The sequence below is a fragment of the Panthera leo genome, chromosome B3, assembly GCF_018350215.1.
Source record: "Panthera leo isolate Ple1 chromosome B3, P.leo_Ple1_pat1.1, whole genome shotgun sequence".
Lineage (NCBI taxonomy): Eukaryota > Metazoa > Chordata > Mammalia > Carnivora > Felidae > Panthera > Panthera leo.
In genome coordinates this window covers 118,705,964-118,730,803 of record NC_056684.1, presented here as the reverse complement: position 1 = coordinate 118,730,803, position 24,840 = coordinate 118,705,964, and the positions used below count along the sequence as shown (strand labels likewise).

Below are 24,840 nucleotides of genomic sequence, written 5' to 3'. Positions count from 1 at the left end.
GCACCCTGGTTAACGAGATTGGGTGCAGAATCTCTCATGAGACCAACCCTCTCTGCCAGGGCTTTGCACCTTTCGCCCATGACATATGGGTTTCATTACAGAAAGATTTTCCAGATTATAACTTTGAGGCAATTGCCTGATAAAATTCTGCTCGGCTTTAATGTAGAGAACAATGTAAAGATTAAGTAACTTTTTAATGAAATGGGAGAAACTCATAATGTTTGGTTTTCAATTCCAATGCAAACTACTTTAAATATTTCTGTGCCTCAACATAATTAAAAACATTGTGAGGCGGAGGAAAGGTACAACAGGCTGTTTTCAGGAGACTCTAATATGACTGGCAGGGAACAAAGGAAATGGCATACCACCGTGGAAAGGGCAGGGCTTTTAGCACCGGACAGGCTTGGAATCGAGCCCCAGCTCCTACAATGACCACTGCAGGCAAGTCACTGAGGACATCTTTCCAAGCTTCGGTTTCCTCATTTTTTTTTTTTAAATAAAATTCACTCTTTTTCTTTTCTTTTTTTTTTAAAGTGAGCTCTATACCAAACACGGGGCTTCAAGTCACGACCCTGAGGATCAAGAGTCGCGTGCTCTACCAACTGAGCCAGCCAGGGCCCCCTTGGGTTCCTCATTTGTTCCAGGTGAAATTAATAAACAGGTCACATAGGCATTTAGTAAATGCTAGCTACTGTATAACTATCTTTTTCTTTCTTTCATTTCAAACAAGAGTTTACTTAGGCAAAGAGACACTTGATGGGACAACTATCTAGGATTCATTTCTTTTTAGAGCAATTTATCTCTACTTAAAGACAAACTGTCCTACGTGCAACAGCTACGTACAAAAAAGTGATACGACTGTCCTTGGTTTTACGATAACAAATGAAAAACATTAAAATTCTCCAAATGAACAAGGTATGCAAGGATTTTGTTGTTGTTGTTGTTGTTGTTAAAGTGAGAGCAAAAGAATTTACTGAAATACAAGCTAATAGGAGCTGAATGAGCATGCCACTAATGGGGAAAGGGAATATTTTCACTGAACCAGTATTTCACCCCATTCCATATCCATTCAGTGTTGATCAAAATACAGTAATGGCCATTCAGTTTTTTTAAAAAAGGCCATATGCTTGTGTACGTACACCAGTTGCTTTATGTACGATGAAGGAAGGAGGAAGGGGAAAATGAAAGAACAGAGAAATCATACTGCAGTGGTCAGGATGTGGTTGAACCAAACTGCAGTCTGCTGTTGGAATGTATCTTCAAACTCTACTTCCAACTGTGCATGTGTGTCTCTTTTGTGAATTGGTTGCCCATCAAACTGGTATCTGAACTGCCTCACTGATAAACCCTGTTGTGCACAATGGCCCTCATTAGTTTATTCAGTGGCATACGCCTCTTAAATTGCACCACAGAACAATCCCGCCCTGCCACCTTCAAGTTAATATGACTACCGTTCTTAGTCTAGACTCCTTCCTTCCTTGGGTTTTTCACTGGCCAAGGTGAGTGCTGGAGCTCCTCAGCTGCCATTTCACAAGAGGTCCCAGGTCTGCACAGAATCAGTGTTCAGGCAGTATCATGATAGGCAAAGGGGGTCAAACTTTAGTTTTTAAAAGATCTCAAATGCAAAACAAAAGGACGCATGAATGTTTTGCTTCTGTGTAACACACATAATTTGGAGAATCAAATCTGCCGGAGTAATGCTGGGTATTAGAGGCAGCTACCTTCCCAAACTACACCAGGGGCTTCTTCCAGCAAAGAGGAACACATAAAATCCTAGTTTAGTTTCAAACAGTGTGCTAAAAAGCTATTTATTTAGTTAGCTTCCTAGAAAGATGTTTCATAGAAATGATGCCATTTGTTAGAATTATGGTTTTGACTCTTTTAAAAATTACTTTTTTCGTCCTTGAAACCTCGAATGCATTCTAATAACTATGACAAGAGGGATCTCCTAGTCATCACTGTGTGCTGTGCAGGAGAGAGAAGCAAGAAGTGGGGGGAGGATGAATAGTTAAGTCAGTCACATGAAGTGACCACCATGTGCTGGATATTAGGGAAGATTCAAATAAGTCAGAAGGGGCCTTGCGATGGAGCTAGTTGTTCAGAGGTTATCTTGATACATTAGAAGGGAATAAAAGGAAACCAATGGCATTTCGAATTCTGATTTCTCTCTCCCAGGAACGTGGAAAGTTTTTCTGTTGCTCTGGCATACAGCCGGTGCAGAGCAGACCAGTACCGGGGCGGTCTGCCAGATGGAGATTCTTCACCATGCTCCAGTTCGGACGCCCGCACAAAACGTACCAGTAAGTGATCGATAATTCAAGTCAAAGGCTAAACACTTTTTAATGCCTCTAACACAAGAGCAGCTGGTGCTGGTGCCATTGTCAAGAACAGAAGGTGCTATGAACTGAGTATAGCGTCATGGATGAGGAGGGGTCTCTTGGAGCCTCGTTGAGACACTCGGTGGCCCTCAGAAGGTGGTGTAATTGTAAGAAGGTCTGCTGACCATTCTCAATCAACCCATGGTAGAGTTTGCAAGTAAGAGTCTTTAGTAGAAACCTCACTTTCTCTAAAATATAGATGTAGCATTTGAATGTAAGCAGAACAGCCTTGAGGCTTTGGCCTATTCTTTGGGCATAATAAGCATTTCAAAAAGGAGACTACAATATATACCTGAGAAAAGAACAGTCTGGATGCTACATCTGTAACCAAACTATCACTGACTGTGAAAATCTTCATCCTGACAATTCCCAAAAAAGCCTTTTTTGGGCACCCTTTCCAGATTCTCTTTCTATTGGGTGTCTTGTCTCTCTAACAGGACTTTTTTCTTCCAAAAGGGTGGGATGGGTGAGAAGAGTGTTCCCTCCAGGGAATTCAGACAAAGATGATTTTATATCAGACATTTTCCCTCCAATTCACATTAAGTCCAATTTCTAGAGAATGTTTTATCCAAGATATAATATAAAAAAGAAAAACCAGTACTCAATGTACAGGTAAACAAATTTGGACAGTTCCAATATGGAAAATAATTTTAATGGCTTTTCACGACAAAAAAAAAAAAAAGGACAGAAATATCCAGCCAACAGATTTATTCTCAGAGTATAAAACATCAAGCAGGAACATAAAATATGGGAAGTGTCAGCCATGATGCCTGAAGATTGAAAGCAGAAGTAGAAGAATCTTAATTGTCAGGCACTTGAAAAATGTTGTATTCAGGTGGAAAGCCCGTGTTTCTCCATAGACTCTCCTTGCCCTGCCCTCTTTTAAGAGCAAAACAAGACCAGATTTCAAATATTCAATCCTTATCATCCTTCTCCCTACAAAATAACCAACCAACCAAACGAACAAAAAAACCAAAATAACAACAACAAAAAAACCCCAAAGATTTGTGCTCAGGAATGAGAGCTAACAAGTTATTTGTATTTTGTTTCCTTTTCAGAGGGGTTCAGAGGCCTACTTCATAGTTTCATTTGGTTCTCTTTTCAAGGGTAAAACTCACCTGAATGAAAGGCAATGAGATCAAAGCAATGGATTAATGCTCTTGGGGTGAGAACTTTTACTAAACACTTATAAATCCGTGCAGAACATTCATGCTTCAGGGCATCCATAGTAATACATCGTGGTGAAACACTTATTATGACCAAAGGCTAGCAGCTTCACACAGTCTTAATTTCCTCATCCACAAAATGAGGAGAGCAATAAATCTATCATGGAAGGTTAAGATAAAACAACAACTAGTCAAAGTGACTTAACCGGTACACAAAATATTTTGCCTCAAGTTAGAGTACTTTATCCATAGGCTCTATTCCACTCTCAGGAAAATCAGAGCAAGATCACAGTATAGATAAATTTCAAATGACTTGGACATTAAGACAACTTTCTGCTTGGAACATCTCTACTTCAAGGTGCTGGCAGTAACTAAAGTCTACAGAGAGTAAGGCCCGGTCTTCTTGACCCCCAGGGCAGGGAAAGAGTTACATCTTCACACTGAGAAGCCAATAAAAACCTCTCTTGATTATAATTTAGATAAGAACCATTGGATTGAATAATAATGTCTGAAACTCCCCTAGCTGTTTCACCTTGAGACGTCCATCACTGGGTTAAACATGATGCTAATTGCATTTGGATTGATTAATTTCTCTCACTCCTGTCTATTCGAATAACGCTTAACAAAATAATCATAGCACCCAGAGCCAAATCTTTTCCGTCAAAGGAATGAAGCCATCAGAACAGGCAGAGATGAAAGAAATGAAGATGACCCGTAATTACTGCTACGGTGATATCATTACCATATTATACAAAATGAGTGTGTGGGGGGAGGGGGAGTGGAAGGAGGAGGAGCTGAGATTATTTATTTTTTTTAATGGAACCCTACAATCTAAGAATACAGATTTGACATCGAGTGGAACACACAGAAATATAGAACTTTAAAAAAATACAAATCTTGCTCATGAAATTACAAAATCCAACAAACACTGAGGCCCAAGATACATCAAGTGTCTTGGGCTGTGAGCAGGTATTATTCACGCCACTATTTTTTCATCGCAATAACACTTTGTGTATGACTTGCATAGAGATTTAAGATGCTGTCTTCATGCCACAGCATTCCTATAGTTGCTGGAGAATTTTTCTTTAAGCCAGGAAATAATATCATTTCACTTTAATATTGTTAGAGGTGGCCTTGTTTGTAAAATTAGAATCTGCATTTTAACTGCACCTAGTTCTAGCTTAAGACACTAAAGGAAATGTCTATGAATCTTCACGCATGGTTCATTGGACAATAACATGGACTTAACTCACCAGCAAGGAAGAATATAATATTAGTTCCCAACTTTCTTATTGTTTGAGATGACCTTTTTAATACTTAGGATACAAAACCAAAGACTGCATAGGATTTGAACTTTAGGTCTAAATCCTATCACTTATTAGAAGGCGATCTCAAGTTAATTATGTAGCCTCTCTGTGCCTCAGCTCCTTCGTCTATAAAATGGTGATCAGTATCAACCTGACTGGGTTGTTTTAACACTTAAAATAATACTTTTATGTGCTTAATATCAAGAAAAAAATCAAGTGCTTGTATCAAGAAAAAAATTTCTCCCTAAGATGAATTTTGTGGTTATTCTATTTATAGAACCTTGAACAATTTGGTTATTTCATTTACTAAAGTTAAACAAACACTTTAAAGTACCTTTTAGAGGCACCTGGGTGGCTCAGTTGGTTAACCGTCTGACTTTGGCACAGGTCATGACTTCGTGGTCCGTAAGTTCAAGCCCCACGTCCGGCTCTGTGCTGACAACTCAGAGCCTGGAGCCTGCTTCAGATTCTGTCTCCCCCTCTCTCTGGCCCTCCCGCACTCACATTCCGTCTTTCTCTCTCTCAAAAATAAAAATAAATATTAAAAAATTTTTTTAAAGTACCTTTAATAAAAATTTTAACAAATATTTATGAAATAAATAGGATACTTAGAAGGTGCATCATTTTAATAGGCCAGAAATATCTGAGGGATATTTTTGAGATGGTATTTTAAACATACAACCATCATTAAATTGAAAGCAATAAAAACAGATATTGAAATTTTAGCTTGGACAAGAAGTTCTATTTTCTTATAACAAATACTCCCAAATAAAATGAGCCTATGTGTTCTGAAATTGTAATCAGTAATAAATGTGAACAATGCTTTTTTAAAAGAAAAAAGCAAAACACTGTCTTTCTGCCAGGTTAAAATAAGAGTCTAAGCCATTTACTATGTTAAATCACTTATCACTGCTTTCTTTCTGGCTAAGAGAGGCAATGCAGTAAAAAAAGGTTTATCTTATCTGGCTTTGGAATTAGGTCTAGATTTCATCCAAATCCCATCCCCTATTTCTAAGTTTCAAGGTCTTGAGCAAGTAATTTAGTTTTCTGAGTTTTCTTCTCTGTAAAAAAGGAATTATAGAGCAGACTTTGCAAAAGTCTGAAAATCTGAAAATATAGTAGGGAAGTCAACAAATGGCGGCATTAATCATTTTTATCCTGCATGTCTCAGCTCAAATGTCACCTTTTCAGAGAGGCCTACCCTGATTACCCTATCCAAAGTGAATCTACTCTACTCTTTCATATCAACCCATTCACTTCTTACATAGCACTTACCCAAATCTGCAATTAACTCTATTTAACTTCATGCTCCATGAAGTTCTGTAGAACCTCCTGCTGTATCCCCATCAATTAGAACGATACCAGGCACACAGTAGGAGGCCAACTATATGTCTATTGAAATAACTTATTCATATATGAAGAAAAAGGAATTCTTCTTCCTTTTCAATTCTTAAACACTGTGTACAAGAATTTTTTTTCTAGTATAACTACATATACATTTTACCCTTTGACCCAGCAATTCTACTTCTAGGAAACTATCTTAAAGATATACCAGCAGAAATATTAAATAGGGTATTCACATGTCCATTCATTTCAGCACTATTTGTAATAACTGAAGATTGGAAACAACCCAAATACCTATCTTTATGGAGGGGACTCCTCTTTATAGAGTACTGTTCAGCTATAAAAAGGAATAAAGAAGTTACCTATATATTGCTACGGACAGATCTTCGGGACATATTGTTAAGTGAAAAAAAAGCAAGGTGCAGTTGCACTATATGCTAACTAATTTGGATGTATACTTTAAAAAATAAAAAATAAAATTAAAAAAAAAAAGAAGTATTGGGCCACACACACAAAAAAAGGCAAGGTGCAGAAGACGATATATAGCGTATTACCTTATGTGGAAAATTAGGAAAAGGGGAAAACACATATGCACATTTACTAACATTTTCATTTTTTTTTTTTTTGAGAGGGAGAGAAGGAGGGAGGGAGGGAGAGAGATGGGCAGTGAGCATGAGTGGGGGGATGGCAGACAGAGAAAGAAAGAATCCCAAGTAGCCTCCATATCCAGCACGGAGATCATGACCTGAGCTGAAATCAAGAGTCAGACACTTAACCGACTGAGCTGCCCAGGAGCCCCATATTTACTTATATTTTCAAAAGAAACTATGGAATGATCAGGTTTGGTATTCATTTTTACTAATAAAGACAGTTACCTCGGGGACAGAAATGAGAGGGGGAAGGGATAGAGATGGAAGGTAGACACTTTGTACCTTATTTCATAAGTTCATTCTTTGGGACACCGTATTAATATTTTATATATTGAAAAACAAAATTAATTAAAAAAAGGCAATCTCTAAAAATTGAAATAAAATAACTTGAATTTATAAAGTTTGCATAACCGCACAGTACAAAAGTTTAAATTGTTTTATTTTTTTAAATTGATTTTAATTCCAACATAATTAACTAATTTTATTTTATTTTTTTTGAGTTTCAAATTTTTTTTTAACGTTTATTTTTATTTTTGAGACAGAGAGAGACAGAGCATGAATGGGGGAGGGGCAGAGAGAGAGGGAGACACAGAATCGGAGGCAGGCGCCAGGCTCTGAGCTATCAGCCCAGAGCCCGACGCGGGGCTCGAACCCACGGACCGCGAGATCGTGACCTGAGCTGAAGTCAGACGCTTAACTGACTGAGCCACCCAGGCGCCCCCATAATTAACTAATTTTAAAAGATATTCTGAGGTTCCTGGATGGCTCAGTCAATTGAGGGTCTGACTCTTGGTTTTGGCTCAGGTCATGATCTCACGCTGTGAGATCAAGCCCTGCACTGGGCTCTGTGCTGATGGCATGGAGCCTGCTTGGGATTCTCAATCCCTCTCTCTGCCCCTCCCCTGCTCACGTGCATTCTCTCTCTCTCTCTCTCTCAAAATAAAAAACTTAAAAAGAAAAAAAGACATTCTGACTATACACCCCCATGAGTATATATCCTAAGGATATAAAAGAAGCAGAGAAATCTTAAATTGCACCCAGCAGTCTTGTTACATGTAGTTAATTCTTTTGATGCTAGCTTTACTGTAGGTTGAAGCAAATAATTACATTAATTATTAGGAAACAAGCCTTTCAGCATTAAGAGAAGAGAGACATCACTATAAAATCAAATACATTAAATAAAAACCCTTTAACATCTTTAATTTGAACTGGGCATATTGGTAGGAACATTAATTTCCTTTTTTCTTTTTCTTTTTTTAATTTTTTTTAATGTTTATTTATTTTTGAGACAGAGAGAGACAGAGCATGAACAGGGAAGGGTCAGAGAGAGGGAGACACAGAATCTGAAACAGGCTCCAGGCTCTGAGCTGTCGGCACAGAGCCCGACGCGGGGCTCGAACTCATGGACTGCGAGATCATGACCTGAGCCGAAGTCGGCCGCTTAACCAACTGAGCCACCCAGGCGCCCCTCCTTTTCTCTTTTCAAAAACCAAACCGAAAACTTAGTTACCAACCCTGTCCACAGAAAAGGCCTAGAAGCAATGACAGCTTAGTAACAATGAGTACTATTAGTACTTAGATTTCTACTAAAAGGGACTGGAGCTCTTTGGAGAAATGAATGCGATCCCAAGTCTGAAGAATGAAGAAGTAAATGAATCAGGGCTAACTTGACATGCTGAGAGCAAGAAAATTACCAAAGATCACAAGGGTCACGTCAAATGACACAGGAGGCAACCTGAAGGGCATCCACTAACCAAGGGTGGGACAGTTCTGAGTGTCAAAAAGAATACTGATTATAGTAGACTGAAACACATCAAATATAAACATCTATAATATTTTTTAAAAGCGCTCAGTCACTTCAACTCATTTCATGTTCTGAAAATTGATAAATAAAAGGAGGGGATGGGCACCTGGGTGGCTCAACAGGTTGGGCATCTGACTTTTGGTTTAGGCTCAGGTAATGATCTCATGATCTGTGGAATTGAGCCCTGTGTTGGGCTCAGCGCTGACAGTACGGAGCCTGCTTGGAATTCTTTCTCTCCCTCTGTCTCTACTCTTCCTCCGCTGACACTCTCGCTTTCAAAATAAATATATATATTTTTTTAATGTTTATTCATGTTGAGAGAGAGAGTGTGAGCAGGGGAGGGGCAGAGATAGGGGACAGAGGATCTGAAGCAGGCTCTGCACTGACAGCAGTGAGCCCGATGTGGACCCTGAACTCATGAACCCACGAACCTGAGCTGAAGTCAGACACTCAACTGACTGGGCCACCCAGGCACCCCCTAAATAAACATTAAAAAAAGTAAGTAGGGGCACCTGGGTGGCTCAGTCGGTTAAGCGGCCATCTTCGGCTCAGGTCACGATCTCACAGTCCGTGAGTTTGAGCCCCGCGTCAGGCTCTGTGCTGACAGCTCAGAGACTGGGGCCTGCTTCAGATTCTGTGTCTCCCTCTCTCTCTGACCCTCCCTCATTCATGCTCTGTCTCTCTCTGTCTCAAAAATAAATAAACAAAAACAAAAAAAAAATTAAAAAAAAAAAAAAAAGTAAGTAAAAGGACGGAAAAATCTAGCATTTTTCCTGCCATTCCTATTTGGACTGTATTTCAGGGAAACCAAATGTTGGTGATTTATTAGAATCACCATCATCACCATCATCATCATAAAAAGGATCAGACTGATACTACCTAAATCCACTAACCTTCACTGAAATGAGAACAAATGGAGGTCACGTGCTTCCTGATGTGAAGCAGTAGCAAGCACACAGTACCACTTGGCATTCTTGCCAAAAAGACTGAATCCAAACTCAATTTATTCTTTATCAGATTATAGGAAATATGGGGGAAAAGAGGTACATGTGGAATGCTACCACCAGGATAAAATCATCAAAATTTAAAATGTGGGACAGAGGATTTAAAAAAAGAAAGACAGACCCACCCACCCACACACACAAAAAATGCGAAATCCTGCTGGACAAACAACGCAGTTCTCTTCAGTAGCATGGGGGAAAGACTTGGAGGAAGTCAGGAGTGTAGTTATAGAGAAGATTAAGAAACTGAGGATTCATATCAACCAAATAATGTGTGGGATCCTATCGAGATCCTGATTTGTACAAACTAATTTTAGAAGACACAATTTTGGGCCAAACTGGACATGGACTATAGATGTTACTAAGGAATTATTATCTTATTTTGTTTGGTGGAGTAATGGTGTTTTTTTTTTTTTTTTTAAAGAAAAGGTCTCCTCTAAAAAAAAAAAAAAAAAAAGGAAATAAAAGAAAAAATCCTTCTCCGTAGGATCTATTTTACTCCAGCCACAACAGGAACACAACAGTGTGATACAAGGATGTAGAGATAAACAAGAATGGCAGAACGTTGACAATTCCTGAAGGTAGGGAGATGGGTACGTGGGTTCATTATAGCATTCTATTCTCTCTACTTTAGTTTACTATATACTTGGAAAATCTCCACCATAAAAAGAAAACCTCACCAAATGCTTCTCTGGAAATACAGCCTTTTCTCATTATCACTACATATCATAATACAATGAAGAGAAGGCCAGGGAACAGAGACCGGGATAATTAATTCTGCAGAAGGCTTGGAAATAGATGGACAGGGAATACTGTAGAAAGGAGGTGACTTTTCACGTCATGAATGTTTATTTCCATCGTTAAATTCCTTGGATGAGCAACAAATTACACATGACCAAACAATCAAAAGCAGATTAGATATTTTTAAAAGTCTACCAAATCTAACTCAGGTTAAGCCTAATAATAAGGAGCAGCTGCCCCCCAACCTTTCTCTCTCTTAATTATTTAAGAAATCATATTGACATATCTAAGAGCACGGTTTTCAACTTATTCAGAAAAAAATAGCTATGAGAGAAGCTGTCTGGCTCGACATGCTGCTTCTACATAATTTTCTGGGAGGCGGAGAGGATAAAACCTTGGTTACTCATTTATGGAATCTTCTCCGGAAAAGCTTTAGAGGTCAGTAGCAAGACTAACTTTAAGCGTAGGTTAGTCCAATAGCTAACAAGTTACAAAAAGTAATAGCTTAATCTAAACTTTCACTAGTCCAGTGAAATTTCAACTAGATTGCCCTCACACTGTCAACAACTGTTTAAATAAATGATAACCTCACCAATCCCACTTCACTTTGAACACCCTTTTACTTCACAGATGATTTATACAATGTAAAACAAATGACTTGTTCTGGGTGATAATTTGATTTTTGTTTGCACTGTGGTTTCCTGTACATATGGTTCACATTCTCAACCTGACCAGACAATAAATTCATCAATGGAAGAGACCTTTAAAAATGATTTCCCTGGGGCAGCTGGGTGGCTCAGTCGGTTGGGCGTCCGACTTCGGCTCAGGTCATGATCTCACGGTCCGTGAGTTCGAGCCCAGCGTCGGGCTCTGTGCTGACAGCTCAGAGCCTGGAGCCTGCTTCAGATTCTGCGTCTTCCTCTCTCTCTGCCCCTCCCCCGCTCATGCTCGCTCTCTCTCTCTCTCTCTGTCAAAAATAAATAAACATTAAAAAAATTAAAAAAAAAAAAGATTTCCCTGATGGACTTGGAAAAAATGCACAACATACAGGAGTTATCCAGTAAGCCTTCATTTAAAATATCATTTTCCTCTAAAATCATGCAGTAATACAAAGGTACAATAATTACTGCCTTCGTTTGATTATGAATTTCTTTTAAAACCATATCACAATCAGGTAAGAACTTGACTGTATGACATGTCTACTTAGGAAGTCATATGGTGGTGGTTATTTTCCCTCCAATTAGAAATAACAGCCGGTTAACCCGTTTTTTTTTTTTCTTCAGAATATCTGATTTTGATGTTACCAAATAATCTTATTTACAAGATTCATGAATTATTAATTTAAAATAATTATGGCACAAAAATATCTTCAGTCAGAAAATTATATTATACTGTGTGTAACAGTGTGCATTTTTTTAAAGTTTATTTATTTATTTTGAGAGAGAGAGAGAGAGAGAGAGAGAGAGTCCCAAGCAGTCTCTATGCTGACAGTGGAGGCAGGGCTCAATCTCACAAACCTCGAGATCATGACCTGAGCGGAAATCAAGAGTTGGACACTTAAACAACTGAGCCACTCAGGGGCTCCACAGTGTGTATTATCTGAAACTCAAGAGCTTGACTAATACATAGTTAACATACAACAAACATGGACTGAATGAAGAAAACACTCTGACAATACAGGTCATAATTTAGATTTTTTTTTTTTAGTGTTTTATTTATTTTTGAGAGAGAGAGAGAGAGAGAGACTACAAGTGGGGCAGAGACAGAGGGAGACACAGACAGAATCTGAAGCAGGTTCCAGGTTCCAGGCTGTCAGCACAGAGCCTGATGCAGGGCTTGAACTCATGAACCATGAGATCGTGACCTGAGCCGAAGTCAGATAGTTAACCGACTGAGCCACCCAGGTGCTCCCATAATTTAGGATCTTAAAAACAATTTATGGGTCAAGGTGCCCAGCTGGTTCAGTCAGAAGACCAAGTGACTCTTGATCTTGGGGTCATGAGTTGGAGTCCCACATGGGGTATAGAGATTACTTAATAAATAAATAAACTTAAAAAACAAAACAAAACAATTTATGAGAGGCGCCTGGGTGGCTCAGTCAGCTAAGCATCTGGTTTTGGCTCAGGTCACGGTCTCATGGCTTCGTGGGTATGAACCCTGTGTCCAGTTCTGTGTAATGCAGGGCTTGAGAATTCATGAAGCATGAGATAATGACCTGGGCTGAAATCAAGAGTCAGACACTCAACTGATTGAGCCACTCAGGAACTCCCTTAGTCATTACATTTAAAATATTGTTTTCAAGGGGCGCCTGGGTGGCTCAGTCGGTTAAGCGTCCGATTTCAGCTCAGGTCATGATCTCACAGTTTGTGAGTTCAAGCCCCACATCCGGCTCTGTGCTGATAGCTCAGAGCCTGGAGCCTGCTTTGGATTCTGTCTCCTTCTCTCTCTGCCCCTCCCCATTTGTGCTGTCTCTCAAAAATAAATAAATGTAAAAAAAAATTTTTTTTTAAATATCTTTTTCATTAATTTTAATTGGAATCAAACCAATACAGAGGTAAAAGTGAAAAGAAGCATTTTATAGATGCTAGACCCCTGGCCTCAAAATCAGGTTAGAGTCTAAACCAGTTTCGTTAACCAACAAGATCTTACTGTGTGCTCATCATATACTTTTATAATTGCAGATGATCAGACACCAACATGAGCAACCAATCTTAGAAAACCATTTTTCCTTACAAAACTCCTCCCGGCTCCTGTGGGCACCAAAGTTTGCTCATCAACAGCTTAACTGTGCTCTGTGTAGAGTTTGCAATCATGGAGTACTTTTCCCTGAAGACCATAAAGAGAGGGCTAGGTGGGGAGATCAGGAACAGATCCTATTTCAATATACTGGAGGTCTTTCAGACAGTTTAGTTAGAATCTGTAACCTGTATCACTGGTTCTCAAAGTGTGGTCCCTGGAGCAACCACACTAGCATTACCTTGGGAACTTCTTAGACATACAAATTCTTATGTCCTCATCCCAGATCTACTGAATCAGAAATTCTAGAGGTTGGGCCCAAGACTCCATGTTTTAACAAGCCATTCAGGTGATTCTGATGGATGCTAAAGTATGAGAACCACAATCTATATTATCCAGGCTCTTAGATTTTTGTCTCCAGTTCTCTGCAGTTCTAATTCATTACCCAAAGAGGAAGCAGAGTTTTATTACATTAGAATTGTGATCTTAAGCTTAAAAAAAAAAAAAAAAGTTGAAAGCTTAAGAAACTATCTTTTAGGGGTGCCTGGGTGGCTCAGTCTCTTAAGCTTCTGACTGTTGATCTTAGCTCAGGTCCTGATCTCAGGGTGTGAGTTCAAGCCCCAGGTTGGGCTCCATGCTGGGCATGAAGCCTCCTTAAAAGAGAGAGAGAGAGAGAGAGAGAGAGAGAGAGAGAGAGAAACAGACAGACAGAGACTATCTTTTAGAAAATATGAGCAACAAAGGGGAAAAATTAAAACATTCAGACGAAGGATTAGAATTTTGTTTTTAAGTAGGTTCCACACCCAACATGGGGCTCGAACTCATTACCCTGAGATTAAGAGTTGCATACTCTACTGAGCCAGCCAGGGGCCCCCAAAGAATTAGAAATACTAAAACTTTAGCTCTACCTCTATTATCATGATTGTGCTTAGTGTTAAGATTACCATACAATCCTTATTAACCTTGGCAATCTTGACAGAAGACAGACTGGAAAATAAATAATTATCAAACAATGGCATGAAAGCTATAAGAGCAGTATGTAACACATTGGGAGGAGAAGAAATGGGCATACTTAATTCTGCAGAAGGTTTGGTTTGGATGGACAAGAAAAAACTTGAGTGAAACGGTGGCGTTTTCACTGAGCCTTTAGGAATGTACTATCTAGGAACACCTAGACAAGCTAAGGATAGTTCCTTTTTGAAAACTTTCCACTAGGCCATTGGCGTAAAATGCAAGTGAAAGAAACAGATCTTAAAACAAGCCCTAAGTACCTGCTTAATTCCCAGCACTGTTTGGGATTTCTTGTAGCTACCAAAGTAGTATAAGACATGGCCCTACTTTTAAGAAATTAAACCACAAATAATGAATTTGGCCTATCCAAAATTTGGCAGAAACTACAAATAATGAAGTTGGCCTGTCTAAAATTTGGCAGAAACCAAGGCAATTATAGCTATTCTTCATCGTATTTTGTTGAACAAAAACCTGACAGTCAACCCAGAACACAATTAAGTGACACGCTCCTAAGTCTAGTTTCCTTTCAAGATTGAAGTTTTCACAAGACTTACAAAAAATGAAGATAGCTACTATGCTTTTAAATAAAAAGCTTTAAATACTTTTATTTTTTATTTGAAAGAAATAGATGCTTTATAAAGTTCAGGCTGGATAATGCTATCTTAATGAACTAAAAATCCTTCGGCTTGTAGGCTTGTAAGATCAACTTGATCTAATTCCGTGAAACAGCTAGATCTTAAATCAGTTTTTCCCTGTATACTTATGTTGATGCCAATAAACCAGTATTCCTGTAACCAAACATATCTGACTGAACCTCATGTTTCTGGAAGGTAGACAGACTTAAAAGCTAGTTCTCATAATTTGCAAAAAAAAGTTTATTTTAATAAAAGTACTTAAGTCCCCAGTAATCTAGCTCTGATTTGATTATGGGATCCTATTTCTAATAAATAAACCCACAGATTCAGACGTGAGTCAAAGGCCAGAAGACAATGTGAATAACACACTTAAATATTCCTACTATTAACCACATTCTCTGAAGTAGTTTCTTAAAGACTGTCCAAGTTCAGCTTGAGTTACTGGGTGCATTCACTTCATTTGTACAATCAACGATGTGTCTCTGAGGTTAATGTCAACAGAGAAATTAAATTCTATATGCCAGAAGCTATCCAGCATTCCAAGTCTATAGATTCTTTCAGGGTTTCACTCTGAGCAAAAACAAAACAAGAATATGTAAGATTAAAAATAACAAAACAGAGGATATTATCTAATATTGTCATTCAGCTTTTCATACCCCCAAATAGCCAACCAACTGTAAATGGGTTCACAATAAGCCATTCTTTTCCAAGTCTAGCTCAGGATATGAAATATCAAACTCCAGAGAGAGTCCTTTGAAATGGAATCCAATACAGAGAATGATGAAAGCAAACGGGGCATTTCACTCACTCAGTTTCTAAGTGACTCCAAAAGACAAAGGAGAGACTACTAAATGGTGAGTTACCTACTAGTTTAGCAAAATGTATTTAGATCACTGGGTGATATAGGTGCTACTCATACTAAGTTAAAACTATATCCAAGAAATTCTAATGCAAATCTTATGATAAAATATAAAAACACATCCCTGCATCAAAAGAAAGTTTAAAATGGAAATGGCACAAGAACTTGTACATGAATATACATAAGCAGTATTTTTCTAATAGTCAAAAAGTGGAAATAACCAAATGTCCATCAATTAATTGATAATGTGGTATATCCATGTAATGGAATATTATTTGGCAATAAAAAGGAATGAAACTCTTAGACAAAAAGTAGGTTAGTGATTACTTAGGGCTGGCTGGGGAGGAGGAGTGGGGTCAGAGGAATGAAAGTGACTGCTAATGGGTATGGGGTTTCTTTTCGGGGTGATGGATATATTCCAAAATTAGATTGTCATGATGGTTGCACACATCTGTGAATATATTAAAAACTCACTGACTTGTATACTTGCATACTTTAAACAGGTATGTTTTACAGTATGAGGAACATATCTCAATAAGTCTGATGTGTAGAGCTGTGTCAAAATTAAATGCACAAGTGTAAAAAGCTCCTTGGGCTCACGTGAAATCCTTCATAGAAAGGCTTCACACAGAGAATATCCAAGGCAACAGAACCTGAGTTTCAACACTAAACACACAGGCATCCAGATCTTACCTGTATCTTAAAGCACAAAGGAAAATAGCCCTTTCCCTCTGGCTTTGTTTTTACTAAAGAAATGACTGAAAATCTAACCATCGGGGTGCCTGGGTGGCTCAGTTGGTTAATCGTCTGACTCTTGACCTCTGCTCAGGTCATGATCTCATGGTTCATGAGATCAAGCCCTGCGCTGGGCTCAGTGCTGACAGTGTAGAGCTTGCTTGGGATTCTCTCTCTCCTTCTCTCTCTGCCCATCCCTCATGCACACACACACACACACACACACTCTCTCTCTCTCTCTGTCTCAAAATAAATAAGTAAATTTAAAAAAAAAAAAGAGAGAAAATCTAACCAATCAATGTTTTTGATAAAAGATCTGGGCGTTGGAACATTATTGTCATATTCTTCAAGAGAAAATATACTTCATAAATTCAATTGTTTAAATTCAGATAACATCAGAACTTGTATTTATGATGTACTTTTAGAAAGCAAAGAAACTATATTTTGAACTAAAATAACTGCAGTACTTAGATTACTTAGACACTATGAATAATTATTTGAAAAATGTTCCTTTTGTTTAATGACTAAATATTCATCCCAGGAAGTCAGAATGCAATTAGATTTAATATAAGTAGATTAGATTAATGCAAATGCATTAAATGCAAAAACATTTAACAAAGCTATATATTTAAACATATCAAAATCCATGAAATGAAAGATTAAGGTTGCTATGAAAACTAAGTAATCCTCAGTACATGTAAATAATTGGTTAAATGTAATAACTGAATTAGCAATCCTCACTCAGTAAATAACTTCATTTGCACAAAAGCATTTAATTGTGGACTTTCTATGTGCTCATTATAGTGTTATCATCTTCTGAAGATACTAAGAATAATAATACTGATAGTTTCTTTTTAAAAATTGGTTCATTCAATACGTGTTTACTGAAACACAGCCTCATATATGATTTGTAATGTTCACCTTTTTTGCATTCACAGTTTGAAGAGATTAAAAGATTCAGGAAATCACGACACAAGTTAACACAATTATTTCTATGGTAAATGTCTCACAGCGTCCCTAAGAATTTCCTAATTGTCACAATAGAATTCCATACTAGTCACTTGGTTGCCCTTCAGTCCTGTGTGGCTATTTGAGTAGAATCATTTTCTGATCTCAACACGTTCTTACGTTCTTTTGTGGCACAAAGTGCAATGTGGGGCTTGAACTCACGACCCCAAGATCAAGACCTGAGCTGAGATGGAGAGTCAGACACTTAACTGACTGAGCCACCGAGGCACCCCGCATTCTTACATTTTCAATATATTTGTGAAGCAAAGTTCTCACTTGTTGTAGTAAGTGCCATCTTTCCTTGCTGTTAACTTGACATTAGTTTCTGACTTCTTACTTAGAACTTACTTATTCCTACTCCACATATCACATAACAACCTGCTTGGTCCTAAGTTTCATGTGACTTGTGATCTGCGTTACTGTAATGTTAATGTGTCTATTACACATTGTTCAAAATTTAGAGCACCCCCAGTGAAGTAGTCTGTGCTGCTGAATGGCTAAGAACCACAATTGCTAACATTTTTGAGTGGTGATTGATTATATGTTGGGTACTATTCAAAGCACTTAATATGTGTGATCATTATTTAGAATCTTCACAACACCCTATGAATAGGCACCATTTATCATCATTCCCATTTTACAAATGAGGCACAGAGAGGTTACATAACTTGCTCAGGTTTATACAGCTAATAAGTGGTAGTGGCAGGATTAGAACCCAGGTGCCTTAACTCTAGAGCCTGTACCCTTAGCCACTTTGCTGCAGTTATCTCCCGGTGGTTCCTGACCTAAAGAAGTTCACAGACCAGAGATACAGACATCATTTATAATATAATTGGGTACTGAATGTAACAGAGCAATGTACAGGAGGAGCACAGCAAAAGGGCTAGGGAAACGGACAAATCTTTCCAGGGATAAGAAACACCATTCAGTACTTCAAACATCCCACGTATAAATTTCCTAACAGATATAAATTAGATTTGTCCTAAGAATTATAGTGATATAAAACTCAACACCCAAAAACCAAATAATCCAATTAAAAAATGGGTTGAAGACATGAATAGGTATTTTTCCAAAGAAGACATACAGATGGCCAACAGACACATGAAAAGATGCTCAACATCATTCATCAATCTTCAGGGAAGTACAAATCAAAACCACAATGAGGTATCACCTCACACCTGTCAGAATGGCTAAAATTAACAACACAAGAAACAACAGGTGTTGGTGAAGATGCAGAGAAAGGGCAACCCTCTTACACTACTGGTGGGAATGCAAACTGGTGCAGTCACTCTGGAAAACAGTATGGGGGCCCCTCAAAAAGTTAAAAATAGAACTACCTTATGATCCAGCAGTCGTACTACTAGGTATTTACCCAAAGAATACAAAAATACTAGTTCGAAGGGATACATGCACCCTAACATTTAGAGCAACATTATCTCCAACAGCCAAATTATGGACACAGCCCAAATGTCCGCTGACTGACGGATCGATAAAGATGATGTGGTATATACATGCAATGGAATTACTCGGCCATAAAAAAGAATGAAATCTTGCTATTTGCAATGACGTGGATGGAGCTAGAGAGTATTATGCTAAGGGAAATACATCAGTCAGAGAAAGACAAATACCATTTCACTCATATGTGGAATTTAAGAAACAAAACAATCATAGGGGTAAAAAAGAGAAAGGCAAACCAACAAACAGACAACTATAGAGAACAAACTGATGGTTACCAGAGGAGAGGTGGGTGGGGGGATGGGTTAAATACGTGATGGGGATTAAGGAGCGCACTTGTGGTGATGAGCACTGGGTGTGTATGTAAGTGCTGAATCATTAAATTGTACACCTGAAACTAATATTATACTGTATGTTAACTGGAATTTAAATAAAAACTTTAAAAATCTGAAAAAAAAAAAAGAATTACAGTGAAAGACATATGAGAATACTGGATCTAAATTCACTTTCCAATTTCCAGGTCTACATAAAGGTACTCTTTACTCACATAATGCCTGTTTGCTACTTTTTAGGTACTTTCAAATAAGTTTTCAGGCGCCTGGGTGGCTCAGTCGGTTGAGTGTCTGACTCTTGATTTTGGCTCAGGTCATGAACTCACAGTTCTTGAGATCAAGCCCCGCATGGGGCTCTGCGTTGATAGCATAGAGTTTGCTTGGGATTCTCTCTCTCCTTCTCTCTCTGCCCCTCCCCTGCTCACATGCACACACACTCTCTCTCTCAAAATAAACTTGAAAAAAATTAACTAAAGTTTTTAGTATAGTGCCTTTTGTTTTCCTTCTAGTTTATGACATTTATTTAGGATTTCTTTAATGTCTCTCAATAAAGTGTCTCCATGAAGGTTTTACAAGCTTTTTGGTAGGTCAAACCCTAAATTAAGTATTTTAAATTCTTCTTAAATTGAGAAGGCTATCTTTTAAAAATGTTATATTCTGCTTGTTTCTGGTGTATAAACTACAACAGACTTTTGTTTTTATGTAATGGTTTTACAAAAAGTGCTATTTCATATGGTGCATTCTATTCAACACCACCAGTTCTCCAGTCAGAGAACATGGACTGCATTTGTGGTGTGTGCCCATATTTGAATGAACCAAACATCTGCTTTGTGTATGTATGCCAAGCAAGAGGGGCGATGGGATAACACATCTGTAATTCTTTTTTTTTTAAATTTCAATTTATTTATTTTGAGAGAGAGAGACTGAGGCAGAGAGAGAGACAGAGAGAGGCAGAAAGAGGCAGAGAGAGAATCCCAAGCAGGCTCCGTGCTGTCAGTATAGAGCCCAACGAGAGGCTCCAGCTCATAAACTGTGTAATCACGACCTGAGTCAAAATCCAGAGTCGGATGTTTAAAGCCAGCCAGGTGCCCCACATCATTTGTAACTCTATAATCACTTTGCACTGGCACTATTTCCATGTGATTTAAACTATTCTCATGTTTATGCTATGACTTTAAGTGCAGTCTGAGCGCAAGATAATTTGAGCCCCCAAAAGGTTGCAAAATTGGTGAAGAAAATAGTGCAGCAAGAAGAATGCATCTTCCAAAAGGTAACTCTCTCATACCCCATCTCCACTACCACCCCCTATCAAATCTCTTCTTCCCTTGGTAAACACAATCAAGTGTCATTATGTTTTTTATATGACCTATATTTATGTACTTTCAAATTCTTATTTATTACTTAAACCTATTTTTATTGTTCAGTTTATGTATTTTTCTACCCATGAAATTTGTTTGGGTATCTTAGGTTGGGATAGAATGCACCCTAGTTTTTCCTACTAAAACTAATAAAAATAGTTATATAATTTTTCAGAAGCACATAAAAGATAACAGATATATTCACTCAAGTACTGGTTCTATGAAATGTGTCACATCAGGAAAATTTCAACCAACTCATTCTTTGAAAAGTAATTTTCTTGAGATATAATGTACATACAACAGACTGTACTCATTTTTAATCATATGATTTGATGAGTTTTCACAAATGTTTAAAACTGTATAACTGCCATCATAATCAAGATACAGAATATTTACATCAATCCAAATCATTCCCTTGCATTCTTTTGCAATCAACCCCAATATCACCATAGTCCTAGGCAATCACTGATCTACTTTCTATCACTACAGATTAGATTTGCCTTTTCTAGAATTTCATATGAATAAAATCATACAGTAGGTACTGTATGTTCAGCATAACATTTTTTATATTCATCCATACTGTATGTATCAATAGCAAAGTGCCAAGTAGTGTTCAATTGTATGAATATGCTACAAATTGTTTACTCATTCACCTGTTGATATGCCCTTGGGGTGTTTCCAACTATGGTTATGAAAAAAAATTGTCATGAATATTTTGCACAATCTTTGTGCAGATGCACGTTTTAATTTATCTTTTTTTATGAATTTTTTTAATGTTTATTTTTGAAAGAGAGACAGAAAGAGACAGAGAGACAGAGTGCAAGCAGGGGAGGGGCAGAGAGAGAGGGAGACACAATATCCGAAGCAGGCTCCAGGCTCTGAGCTGTCAGTATGGAACCTGATGTGGGGCTCGAACTCACAAACTGAGAGATCATGACCTGAGCTGAAGTCAGCCACTTAACCAACTCAGTCACCCAGGCGTCTCTTCATTTATCTTGAGTACAAAATTAGTAGTGGAATTGTGAGGCTAGATGGTAAATATATGTCTAACATTATAATAAATTGCTGAACTTTTCCAAAGTGACTATATCATTTTACATTCCCACTAGCCATGTATGAGGTTCCAATTGTTCCACATCTTCCCCAACACTTGCTATTATCCACCTTAAATTTTAGCTAACCTAATGGGCATGTAGTGGTATCTCATTGTGATTTTTAACGTGCACAATTTTCCTGATGACTAATGATGTTAAGCATATTTTCACATGCTTCTTAGCCATCATCAATCTTACATGTTTAGATTATTCATCTTTCTACTATCGAATAAATTTTTAAGAATATTATTTTGGATAAAGTCCTTCATTAAGTATATTTGATTCTCATTATTCTGGGTAGTTATATTCTATGATGTCATCGTGAACAGTGAATTAGCAAATACTGAACTGCTGCTCCTACGGGACATACCGGGCTAGGTTCCTGACAGGCTCTATTCACAACATTTTAGTCAACCAGTCAATACATAACCTCATTTGTTTCAGTTTAAAGACAACTTATTTAATATGTTTAATACCTATTGCTGATTCGTTAACTCCCAGCCAACAGCACTATAACTCATGCCTGGATGAAGCTTATCTCACGCATGTATTTTCTCCATCAGGCACCATTATAACCTTGTATTTAGGAACACTAGATGGCACTTCAGCATTGTGCTTTGGGGGCCATTCTAAATTGCAAAATCATCAACAAAAAGAATAAAAATGCAAAATAAGTGGCACAAAACAGGCCATGAAAATGACACTTGTTTACAGTATGGAAACTAGAACAAGAAGGCAGACAGCACCACCTTGTTTGATGCCAGCTGGGAGCACTCATGTAGGGCAACTCAAAACTTCTGCCACCCTGCACACGTCCACAAACGATCATGAAAGCACCACAAATACCTGACTTGGGGGTTTTAATTTTAGCGAACAGGTGAATTTGCAAACACAGAATCCATGAATGAGGATCCACTACATATGTATTGCAAATATATTATCCCACTCTGTGATCTTTTTTCTTAAAAAAAAATTTTTTTTTAAACGTTTATTTATTTTTGAGACAGAGAGAGAGACAGAGTATGAATGGGGGAGGGCCAGAGAGAGAGAGAGACACACAGAATCTGAAACAGGCTCCAGGCTCTGAGCTGAGCTGTCAGCACAGAGCCTGATGCGGGGCTTGAACTCACAGACTGCAAGATCATGACCTGAGCCGAAGTCGGATGCTTAACTGACTGAGCCACCCAGGCGCCCCTGTCTTTTCATTTTCTTAACAGTATCTTCTGAAGAGCGGAAGATTTTGATTTTGAGGAAGTACAATTTATCAAGTTTTTGCTTTATGGTTCATGATGCCTGTGTTATTTAAGAAGTCTTTGGCTACCCCAAGGATGTGAAGATTTTCTCTCATGCTTTCTACTAGAAGTTTTACAGCTTCAGGTTTTACATTTACATCAGTCACCTATTTTGAGTTCATTTTTTCATGTTACGAGGTAAGGGTCAAGGTTAATTTCTTCCCACAAAGATATCCAGATGTTCTAGCATTATTTGTTAAAAGACTTTCCTTGAATTATTTTGGTACTTTTATCAAAAACCAAATGACTACATATATATGGGTCTATTTCTGGATTCTACTCTGTTCTATTCATCTCTATGTCTATCTTTCTGTCAAAACTACACTGTCCTAATAACTGTACTTTACAATAAGATTTGAAATTAGGTTGTGTAAATTCTCCAACATGGTTTTTTTCAAAATTGTTCTGGTTATTAAGTGCTTTGCACTTCCTATATAAATTTTAGAATCATTCAGCTTTCAATTTCAAGAATGTCTGGTAGGATTTTGATTGGACTGCATTAAATAAATAGATCAGTCTAAGAGGCACCTGGGTGGGTCAGTCAGTTAAGTATCTGACTCTTGAGTTCGGCTCAGGTCATGACTGCACGGTTGTGAGATTGAGCCCCATGGCATCAGGCTCTGAGCTGAGTGTGGAGTCTGCTTAAGATTCTCTCTCTCTCTCTCTCTCTCTCTGCCCCTCCCCCATTCGCACTCGCTCTCAAAATAAGTAAACATTTAAATAGATCAGTCTAGAGAGAACAAATATAACAATATTCAGCTTTCTGATACATAAACATGGTATGTATCTTTATTTACTTAGATCTTTAATTTCTCTCAGCAATGCTTTGTAGGTTTCAGTATATATGTCCTACACATACTTTGCTAAATTTTACCCCTAAGAATTTCATGGTTTGTGAGGTTATAAATTGTATTTTTTACCAAAATGAACTTACCTATTGCTCACTGCTAGTATATAGAAGTAAAATTGATTTTTGTATCTTGATTTTGTGTCCTGGAACCTTGCTTTATTTCACTTATTAGTTTTAGTTGCTTTTTTTGTAGATTCCTTAGATTTCCATGTAAATAATAATATCATCTTTGAATAAAGACGGTTTCGCTTCTTTCCCAATCTATAGACCTTTAATTTCTCTGTCTTTCCTTATTTCACCAGTTACGATCTTTGGTAAAACATCAATTAAAAATGCTAAAAGCAGGGGCAGCTGGGTGGCTCAATTGGTCAAGTGTCCGACTCTTGATTTCGGCTCAGGTCATGATTTCATGGTCATGGGACTGAACCCCATGTTGGGCTCTGCACCGAGTGTGGAGCCTGCTTGGGATTCTCTCTCTTCCTCCATCTCTGTCCCTCCAATGCTTGTGCTTTCTCTCTCTCAAAATAAATAAACAAACAAACAAACAAACAAACTTTTTTAATTGCTAAAAGCAGATATCCTTGTCTTGTTCCCAGTTTCAGGGAGAAAGCACTCAGTCTTTCATGACTAAGTAAGATGATAGATGTTTTTTGCATATCATATAGATTTTAACAACAGTTATAAGTCCAAAATGCTTATTATCTTCCCTATGGTTTGTAGCAGAAAGACTGAATTTTCAGAAAAGGAAAGGGACTAAAGATTGCTCAATTTTAGGAGAGAATGAAGAGAAGCATAGCTCAGAGTACGGACTACTCATCTTATTTGTACTATCAAGTCTCATCAAATTAAAAAAAAAAAAAACCTCTCTTCTATTTTTAGTCAGAAAGAAAATGGAACATTTAAACTCCAAAATCACTTCTAAAATAAGATACTGTTAAATAAGATACTATAGAGTTCACATCACCAAGAATTATTTTTATTTTTATTTTACTTCGAGGTTGGTAATTTGGCAAAATGTAGCACTATGAATTCTGGCAGGTAATCAAATACATTTCTATTTCATATTCACCTTAGATATACACAA

At 37.7% G+C, this 24,840-nt stretch overlaps 1 protein-coding gene across 3 annotated transcripts in view; it reads right to left on the bottom strand.

Annotated features, from left to right (window-relative positions):
* Nucleotides 1-24,840, bottom strand: part of LIN52 (lin-52 DREAM MuvB core complex component) — a 109,147-nt gene that overhangs the window by 7,298 nt on the left and 77,009 nt on the right. The window lies entirely within an intron of this gene.